General features: G+C 29.1%; 1 long non-coding RNA gene across 1 annotated transcript; it reads right to left on the bottom strand.

The window, feature by feature from the left end:
• Window positions 1-304: 304 nt before the first annotated feature.
• Window positions 305-735, bottom strand: LOC136074916 (uncharacterized). The gene is made up of 2 exons (XR_010635558.1): window positions 493-735; window positions 305-410 (listed from the first exon to the last, which is right to left on the bottom strand). It is a non-coding gene; the product is annotated as an uncharacterized LOC136074916 (long non-coding RNA).
• Window positions 736-10,613: the final 9,878 nt, after the last annotated feature.

Raw genomic sequence — 10,613 nt, 5'->3', positions numbered from 1 at the left:
TAAAATGTAAAACAATGATTTACATTTTTAAGAATTTTTTCTTTTTAATATATATTAGAATTTAAAATATATAAGAATTTTTTCTTTCCTCAAAAGTGTTGCAAATGCAAACTAAGCTAATTAATTAGTTCAACCCGTTATAAAATTTAAGTAACTTCGTTATTGACAAATGCGCAAAACTACAATATTCTCCATGTATTTAAAGGTTTTTAGTTTGTTTTTAGTTGCGACCCCTCTTTAAAAACATCTCTTAAGTTACGTACAACAAATTATTAGGCATAAAAAAGAGAAATTTAAAAAAAAATTGAACTAATTGCATATATTTATATCATTTTAACTGACAAAAAATTTACAATAAAAGGAAATCAGGGTATTTTTTTAAAAATCGTATAAATGCGTCAATCGTAAATCTTAAAGAAAAAAAAAATGGAATTACAAAAAATAAATAAGAATAAAAAAAAAAAACCACATAAAAACTCAAAATCGATTTACCTATTTATATTAACCTATGTTGACATGGCAGTTAATATAAACATTTATCGAAAATGTAACTATAAAATCTGTTTCCAAGTACAAAAGGATTAACAATACTAAAAAAAAAATAAAAATCAAATTAAGATATAAATTGCATTTTTAGCAAAATGTTGTCTTGGCTTTTAGTAAATAAATAAAAGCAGTAAGTTCCAATAATGAAACTACCAATTATTCATTTTTAACAATAGACACCAACGCGAAGGTAAGCCAAGCAGTCTATCAACACAAAACATCACAATATTAAAACATAACAATAGAATATTTACACCACACCCTTGATCCTAAAATCCAGCGAAAATATCAAACCAAATTAAAATATGAAAGACAAAATTAGAAAACCAATTTTAAGTTAACTATATTTATCTTTTTACTAAACATATAAATACATAAAAGTATATTTGCTTTTATATTCAATATTAGTTATTCAATTACTTCAAATTTAGGACATTAAAACGACCTAGATTTAAAGATCAAGGTTGCATACTCTCTCATACACATTACGCTAAATATTAACAGATATTATGTGTTTCCAGAATAATTAAAAAAAGGCTAGACAACACAACCTAGCTCTAAAGCAGTAACACCGCCTGGCACTAAATACTGCCAAGTCACACCTCTGTTATAAGTACACCACTTGGCTGGCAAGGTTATCAATCTTGCTCAACATAATGCCAAGTCACACCACTTTGAAAACATGGAAACAACATAATTTTAACATATATACAACTATAAACAAATATTGTTTTATATAACAAATATAAACACATTTTATAACAATATTAAATGACAGATATATTAAGAAACAAAAGCAGCGAGTTCTAGTAATGAAACTACCTATTAATAATTTTTAACAACAGACACTAACATAAAGATAAGTCAAGGGTAACAACATTACACAAAAAATAATTAAAGATGTTATGTATTTTCAGAATAGTTATATTGAAGGCTAGACTACACTTAGACCTAAAGCAGTAACACCACTTGACTGGTAAGGTTGACGAATCTTGCTCTAGATCTATATCTCAAATATATTGTGTGTTATAGTTATACTAACTATAAAACACAATATTTTTTTAAATGTTATATAACATCTAAAAACGCCTCATTTAACAATCATGGACACATTAGATAAAATCAGGGATGCAGAGTACCAAAAAGGACTCCGGATTTGAAAGTCACAAAAAGATTACTTTATCCTAGTTTTTGGTATACAGGAGCACTAAAAATATAAATAAGTTTATGGACTACTAATAGGAAAAAAATTAAGACTTTTAGGTTAGAGGAACAATCGTTTTTTTAGCCCAGAATTCTTAGGTATTATGGCGGCAAGGACTCCTGGCTTATAAACAATAAGTTTCAAGTCATTAAATCTCATGACATTATTATAGCAGATAATAAGTCAATAAACATGTTTAGAGCTTCTGGACACTACAGACTTGGAAAAAGTAGATACAAAAAGCTGGAGTCCTTTTGGGACTTCGCATCCCTGGATAAAATACATTTCATACTAATATAAAAACACATTTATATAAACACATTTATAAAACAACTATATATATCACTACATACACGTATTTATCAAACTACATATATCATCTCATACACATATTTATCAAAAACTTTTTAACTTTGAGCATAAGATAAACATATAAGCAAACCTTTAACAGCTATAAAACGACATTTATTAGCATTAATTATTTTTAATGTAACAAAGAATGCAGACTACAATTTACAACATTGTAATGAAAAAGATGAAACCATTAAAGAACAAAATTATAAATTTCAAATAAATACATATACAGATACCTTAAAATGAAGCATAACACAACATTCTTTTGACAAATTCCAGAAGAATTTTTTTTTATTTTTCTATTCCTTATTATTTTTCCTAAGAATATAAAATATACATATAGATATAGAGCAATATAAAATAGATTGAAATAAACGCAAACTTATGTATATAAACTTACATGAACACAAACAACAATCTTATTCTATTTAACTTTTCATATTAAACACATAAATAAAATTTTATACTCATTATTCTTTCTACAAAAAATAATCTTAATCTATAAATAAGAAAATGAATTGAACTTACTAAAAAAGCCATCAGCTCCTCTTAATTGCTCCAGAAAATAAAACAATACTTGCTTAAAATGTTCTAAAAAGACTAACGACAAAACTGAAACAGTTTACTAAAACAGAAATTTTAGTTAAACTTCTTCTAAAAAATGAAAACAGGCTATAAAAATTAGAAAAATAAAAACAACCAACAACAAACAAACGATTATTTAAATTTTCTATTTTAAACAATGAACAACATCAATTCTTTTCGAAAATAATAATATATCAGCTCTAATTTGCTTGCTTGCTTGCGAAAGACCGCATGGAATATATAGCCGCGCATTCAAAAGTCTAGAAACTACTTAAAAACTAAGAAATGGTGTATTTTACAGAATACAGAACCGTCATTAACAACACGAACATTAGGCGTAACTATGCGCACTATTCATTACCGTATTAATATATAGATTATTATAAAATTAACAAAATAATTTTCATTTAAAATTTTATTTGATAAAATTAATTTAAGTTGAATATATATATTTATATATATGCATAACTTTAATATTTGCATAAAATTTACAATAACTAAACACCCATCATTATTTTAACTAAGTTCCAAACTAAAAAAAAAAGTTAGTCGAGAGGTGAAGGATTAAGCAAAGGATTTAATTTAGTATTTAGAAAATGGTTCGTCGATGTTGTGTAACAAATTGCAATGGCACTTATAATCCTCAGAATAAGGTTAAAACATTTAGACTTCCAAGAAACATTGAAGAACGAAAACGTTAGATTGTTATAATACCAAGAGATAATGTTCCTGATACTACGGTACTAATGTTCCTAATGATACTAATGTTCCTAATGATGCTAATGTTCCTGATACTGTTATTACGGTGTACAGTAATACTACACATACTACTATACGGTGTACAGTAATACTACACATACTCCTAGTATGTGAAAGACATTGGCCAAAAAATTATTTAACAGTTACTGATTATGGGAAGCTGAGACCTCGTGATGCTCCCATCAGTATTTGATTGCATAAAGCCAAGCTTAGTTCCTACTGTACCCATGCCACTTAGAAAAACATCAAAAAGTCTTGATAGATTCGCTTGCCAGCGAACACTATCAAGACTTTTTGATGAGTTAGCAATATTTAATTCACAAGAAAAAATAGAAAGTATTATTGTTTTATATGAAAAGTTGAAAACTAATGAACTTAATTTTGCAATTATTGATTATTTATGCAATGATATATTCAGTCTTCAGACTTTTTAAAGGAAAGTGCTATTCCTAGATTTCTTCTTTGCATAAATAAATTATGCAAAGAAGAAATCTATATATTATTCTATAAATTGGGGGAAAAAAAGTATCCAATTGAAACAATTGTGTGAGCATTTTTCTCATTCACGATCAGCCTAAAATCGCATCAGAGAAGATTTTGAACTTCCAAGTTTACATACTTTAGGAAGAATTACATCTAAATGTGAATCTTTAGATGATACCACTTATATCAGACATATTTTCTCTAATCTTAGAGATGATAGCCAAAAAAACATGCAATTTACTTCTTGATGAGGTTTATGTTAAACCAATGTTGCAGTATCATGGTGGCGTAGAATTTGGTAAATCAGTTAACAAACCTCATCTATTAGCAAACACAGTGCTGAGCTTTTTGGTTGTAACATAGATTAATGGGCCAAAATTTCTTTACAAAATGTTACCAGTCAGAGAACTTAATGCTGAGTTTCTTTTTGAACAGACAACCCTGATTCTTGATGCAATTAAAAATAATGGGGGCAATGTTGTTGCTATTATCTGTAATGGTAACAGAGTAAATCAGAAGTTTTATAACTTTTTAGTACACCATGCTTCTTTTTTTGAAAAAAAAGAAGCATGGTGTACAAAAAACAATATTTTTCTTTTATTTGATTATGTTAATTTATTAAAAAGTATACGTAATAACTGGATCACAGAAAAAACTTAAGAACTTGAATTTTATATTGATGGAGAAATAAAATAGCACGGTGGGTTGATATTATTAATTTGTACAAGCTTGAAACAAAAAATATTGTTAAAATGTCTAAATTAACGGAAGTTTCTGTTTATCCAAAGCCAATTGAAAGACAAAAAGTAATCACTTGTCTGCAAGTGTTTTGCGATGAAACGTTGTCAGCATTAAAAAGTCATCCAGACTTGCATGAAAATGAAGGGACAATTATTTTCATCTCTAATGTCGTTGAATTTTGGAAAATTTGTAATGTTCACAGTCCATATGCAGACAATTGTTAGAAAGATTCTAATTGAGCTGCTATTGCTTCTGCTAATGATGACAATTTAAGCAAACTTTCTGCAATGGTTGATTTTGCGATACAAATATAAAAAACGGAAAAAGGAAAGAGTCAAATTACTAACAAGAGACACTGCTAATTGTTTAGCTTAGACCTGTTATGGTTTGATTTAGCTGTCAAAATATCTTTTAGATACAACTCATCAGTATGTATTATAAGGCAACTTTACAACAGATCCATCAGAAAAGCTCTTTGGAAAATTAAGACAAGGCTCAGGAGGAACTTATTTTATTTCCGTTCAACAAGTTCTTGAAAAAGTAACTATATACCGTACAAAGTTGCTATTAAAGTTTGAGAAAAGTTCAGATGTGTTAGCCAATCTAGGTTCAGTTCACGCTTGTCCAAAATGTAAATTTTTACCAAGCGAGGGTATTTGCAACGTTATTGACAATTTACCTGCTCTGTGTGATTCATTGACTGTTGATATTAAAATGTCATTAGTTTATATTGCTGGGTACATTATTCGTGAAGATGAAAATCCAGATGACACCTTTTATTTCTATGAAGCGTATGGAAATTTTGTAAAGGACATAAATCGAGGAGGTTTAACACTTCCTGGTGACAAAGTTTGTCAGTGGGCAACTTACTGTTACATTCTTTTTTATGAAGTATATAATGAAGTATAATAATTCACCTCGTTTACACAAGGAGCCAAAGCAGAAGTTGATAAAACTCAGCATAAAGTAAAATGTTTGCAATGTTTTTAACAAAAACTGTAAAATAGCGTGTAGTAAAATATCTAAAAAGCTTGTATTTACTTTTTATTCTCTAAAGATTTTATCTCTTTTTTCTCAAAAATTTATTTGTAATACTTAAAAAATCCATTTATAAATTTTGTGTTAAATGCTAATATTAAATAATAGCAAAATATAAATTTATATATGCTAAATAAATTGTTTAAACATAATTAGTTTTAGATACATTTAAGTTAATTTAAAATTGTTATAAATGTTATTTGTTAGTTATATAACAATGTTAGTTATAAACAAAATTAAAAAAAAAAAGAATAATAAATTCATCTTTTCATTTTTTATAAGTTACTTTTAGTAGATATATCATACAAATATTATATTCATGCGAAAATCACCTAACTGAAAATGTAAATTACTGCGAAGTAATATTTTTAATCTTGCCTCCAGTTTTTTATGCAAGCCGCGCGTTGGCAAGGCCTGTTATATTGTAAGCCATAGACAACATACAAAAATGCATTTTAAATATAGTTGAACCTGCTCTTGCAGCCATCCTCTAACCATTATCACATCGTCGTAATGTTGCTTCTCTTTCTATTTTCTACAATTACTATTATGGGCACTGCTCTAAAGAGCTAGCGCCTCTTGTCCCATCTACTAAAATTCATTTTTATGTTACTCATCATTTGATTAAGTTTCATACTTTTTCTGTGACTGCTCCAAAAACTCTTATTCATCTAGTTTTTTTCTTTGAACATCAGTTCTTTGAAATTTATCTCCATCAGTTGCTTTTCTGATTCATATATTTTGCAATCTTTTTAAGCCATCTGTCAATCGTTATCTTACCCTATAAGCTTCATTAATTCTCTTCAAGTAACTTCCAACTCTAATAGTGGTTGCTTTCAGCCAAGTTAGAAGCAATGATGTTGAAAAAAAAAGTGTTCTTTCTATTTAACCGCTTGTTGGCAACAGATGTTTATAATTAGGTAACCAGCAATTACCTAATTTAAAAACCTTTAACGAGTTAACCTTTTAATGAGTTAGCCTTTTCTTTTTTTTCCCATTTCAATTCACCTTTCCGAGGCCACGAAAGCTACTATAGTCAAGGAGGCAACTTTTAGTTGTGGTTACAACCCTCTCTCAATAAATCCGAAATACAAAACTTGACAAACAAAGCTGCTGCAACGAGAAACAAGTTGAGCGCAGTACTACCATGGATTTATGAGGCGAGCGCTTTACCACTACACCACTACTGAAGCTTATTAAACTTTTGATAGTTTATGAAGTATCTTAGTATTATCTTAGTATTACTAAAAGTAAGAATATTTCAATTTTTCCGAGAGCAGTATTAGCAAGAAATGTTATCTAAAAGCAAACAAAGAAATATTGTAATTCTAATTTTACTTAAAGTATAACATAAACTAATGTTGCCATGAAAAATATAATGCATTAACACAAAATAGCAATGACTTTATAATAATCATAAAAAACTGTGTAGTGGTGTTACCAGAGAACAAAGTTATTCATGCCTTATTGGTAATGAATTCAATTTTATTACCTGTTGGCTAATGAATAATAAAGTAAATTTCAATTCATGAAAATTTACTAAATTAGAACCATATTTTAACAGTATTCAAATTAAACATAAAAAATGAAGTAGAGCAGAACCTTACAGTCAAACTGAAAAAATTAAAAACAAAAAATTAATAAAGAAACATTTTTCAATTTGCACAAAACAAATAATCCTTTTAATGAAAGTATAAAAAATTCAATACAAAAGTTTTTGTAGAACATAAGAAATAGCAAACATAGATCGTAAAAACATTTATACGTAACAAAAAATTGATATGCGCAAATTTTGAAAAGAATTAAACATTAATATAACATTACAATACCTTTAAATCAGGCTAAAATAATAATGATATGTTGGACTAATAACTATACTAATTAAAGTAAGATTAACACTTTTATTCTATGTTCCTATTGTAAAAAAAAAGTCTTACAACTTAAATATCAAAAGCTCTAGAAATTTCCAATTACAGTAATATAAAAGAATAATTTTTTATCATTCAATACCAGTATCATACATTTCGTATTGCATGATTTACTTAGGTGTGTGTGTGTGTGTGTGTGTGTGTGTGTGTGTGTGTGTGTGTGTGTGTGTGTGTGTGTGTGTGTGTGTGTGTGTGTGTGTGTGTGTGTGTGTGTGTGTGTGTGTGTGTGTGTGATAATTCAGACAGTATATTTGTAAACCATTTTTACATAACTTTATAACTTATTGATATATAGTTGCATAATTCCTATTACTATCACTTTATAACATTATGACACCTCTTACATTAAGCAAATTACTAAGGGTAGGTAATAATTTAGAATCTTAAAAAAGTATTTTCAATTTAATATATAACTAAAAGTTCATAGTTGTTTACTATTTATTACATCACTTAATACTATTAACACACCATCTTTTATTAAATGATTTACTAGGAGGAAGGAGTAATTTAGATGCCAGTTTAGTAATTTACTCGGGGGGAGGGTATAATTCAGACAGATATTTGTAAATTATTTTTACATAATTATATAACTAATCTAAACAGTTAGTGATGACGTTTTAAGTACACTTCTAACAGTTATAAGCCGAAAGCGCAATCTCGTTTTGAGTTTTTCATTGGGGGATGGAATAATTTAGGCGGTGGGAATAATCTACTGCCATATTAATAAATAATTGTAATGTTTTACTTTTTTAATTTTTTGTTGTAGCTGTAATATAGTATTCGGAAAATATATTTTTTTGGCGCTAGTGCACTTTCACACTCCCCCACCCCCCTCTTTTTTTTTATTGCAGATTATGAAAGATTGTTGTTTAAAATAAAGAAAATTGGTATCCATTTTGTTTTTTCACCAACCCAAAGTGCTTGACTTTGACTTGAAGAAAAAAAACTCCCTGTCAAAACGCTAATATTCGCCTTTTTCTTAACCTTAGTATGTTTTGTTACTTCAAGCAATGTTAATATATATATTGAAAACGACATGGTTTTTACGGTCGCAGCGCTTAATTTTAAAATAGGATGTTGAAAGTGACGATAATGAACACTTAGCAATATAGTTGCGAATATTAGAAATCCTTTAATATAAAATTCCAAATAGCATCGATAGCTTAAATGATTAATTACTTTCTAAAATCTTGCATATAAGATCTTTCAAAACTTAACCAAAATAAATCAGTAAAAAAATTGCTTTAAAGTACTTTAATTCACATTAGCTCCTTCAAAACTTCATGGCTCTTCGACTCCCATCGATGATTGAGTTTGATCATATTTCTCTGATCCAAATTGGATAAAAATTTGCAAAAAATTTGGACGCTACCATACATTGGTGCAGAGAGTTTGGTTTAATTGCAGAAACAATGCGTTGTCCTTTATGTGCCAAACTTTGCATACAGCAAATTTACTCACGGGCTGTGGATATTCGGAGATGTACGCTTAAACGCTGCAAAAGAACTTTTAGCGTTAGAAAAGGCAGTTTTTTTGAAAAACCTCATTTGGAATTATGGCAAATTATCGGCATAACGTACATATGGTATAGAAGCGCCGGGTTGAGCCGCGGAAAATCTTATGAGGATATTAAACATGAATTGAACATTGGTAGTCAACATTCAGCTATTGATTAGAACCAATTTTGCCTCAACATCTGTGTTTCCTATTTTGTTAATCATCCGGAACCAATAGAAGAATCAGGACGTGTTGTTGAGATTGATAAATCTCTGTTCTCAAAAAGAAAATAGAAGCCGGGCGCTTAGTACCACAGCAATGGATATTCGGTAGTTATGAGCCGGGGCGAAGAAAGGTTTTTAATTCCGTAGCAAATCGGGACGCAGCAACTTTAATGGCAATTATACACCAATGGATTCTTTTAGGTTCAATAATATGGACTGACTTGTGGACTGCATACAAAAACTTACCAGCGCCCGCATACCTACATGGCTCAGTTAACCACAGTGTAAACTTTGTTGACCCTCAAACAGGTGTAACAACAAATCATATTGAAGCGATGTGGTGTCGAGCAAAAGCGAAAATTAAAGCAATGATGGGACCTACCAACCGTGAGATGATTCCAGACTACTTGTCAGAATTTATGTGGGCGCAGCGTTTTAGAGAACACCGTTTCTTTCATTTTTGGAGCAAAGTTGTTTCAAGCTATCCTGTCTAACCTCCGCCAACGAATGTTGTCTTTGTCAACCTTATTTTAACATACTAGAAAACTATTTTAAATCGATTTATAAAAATGAAAAATTAGCAGTTACAAAATTATAAAAACGTTTTAATTAATAAAAGTGGCTACTTTTCTAATGGTTATGTGTTTAAAAACTGCATTTGTTACAAGAATGTTTTAATTTTAACTAATAAAAACCAGGCTATTCACTGTTAACATGGAAGTGGTTTTTAAATTATGGAATTAAAACTAAACATGTTAAGAAAATGGGAATTTTTTTTTCTTCAAGTCAAGGGTTAGAGCACTTTGAGTTGGTGAAAAAACAAAATGGATACCAATGTTCTTTATTTTAAACAGCGATCTTTCATAATCTGCAATAAAAAAAGAGGGGGTGCGAAAGTGCACTACCGCCATTTTTTCTTTAAATATTGCTTAATTTAATTTTTAAATTTTTGTTTCGACTAAATCCTACTCATAGCGCCATGTATAATAGCAATTTTAAACGTGTACTATTATTCTCTTCTCTTCTAAAACTAATTACATAAAATCGTAAATGCAATAATTTTATAAACTGAACGTCATACCGGAAAATATATAAACAATGTTAATTACATGTGTGACGTTACATGTGTGACACACGGCCGCAGTCGGACTCAGTTGCACTTTGCGATTTTACAGTCAACCTTCCCCTTTTTTGGTTTTAAAGGACGAGTCTACAATGTTTTTTTTTTATGCTGTCCTTAAAAGAAATCCAAAT

This window comes from Hydra vulgaris, chromosome 01 (assembly GCF_038396675.1).
Source record: "Hydra vulgaris chromosome 01, alternate assembly HydraT2T_AEP".
Taxonomy (NCBI): Eukaryota; Metazoa; Cnidaria; class Hydrozoa; order Anthoathecata; family Hydridae; genus Hydra; species Hydra vulgaris.
The sequence above is the reverse complement of the archived record's forward strand: the minus strand, read 5'-3'. Positions and strand labels throughout refer to the sequence as shown.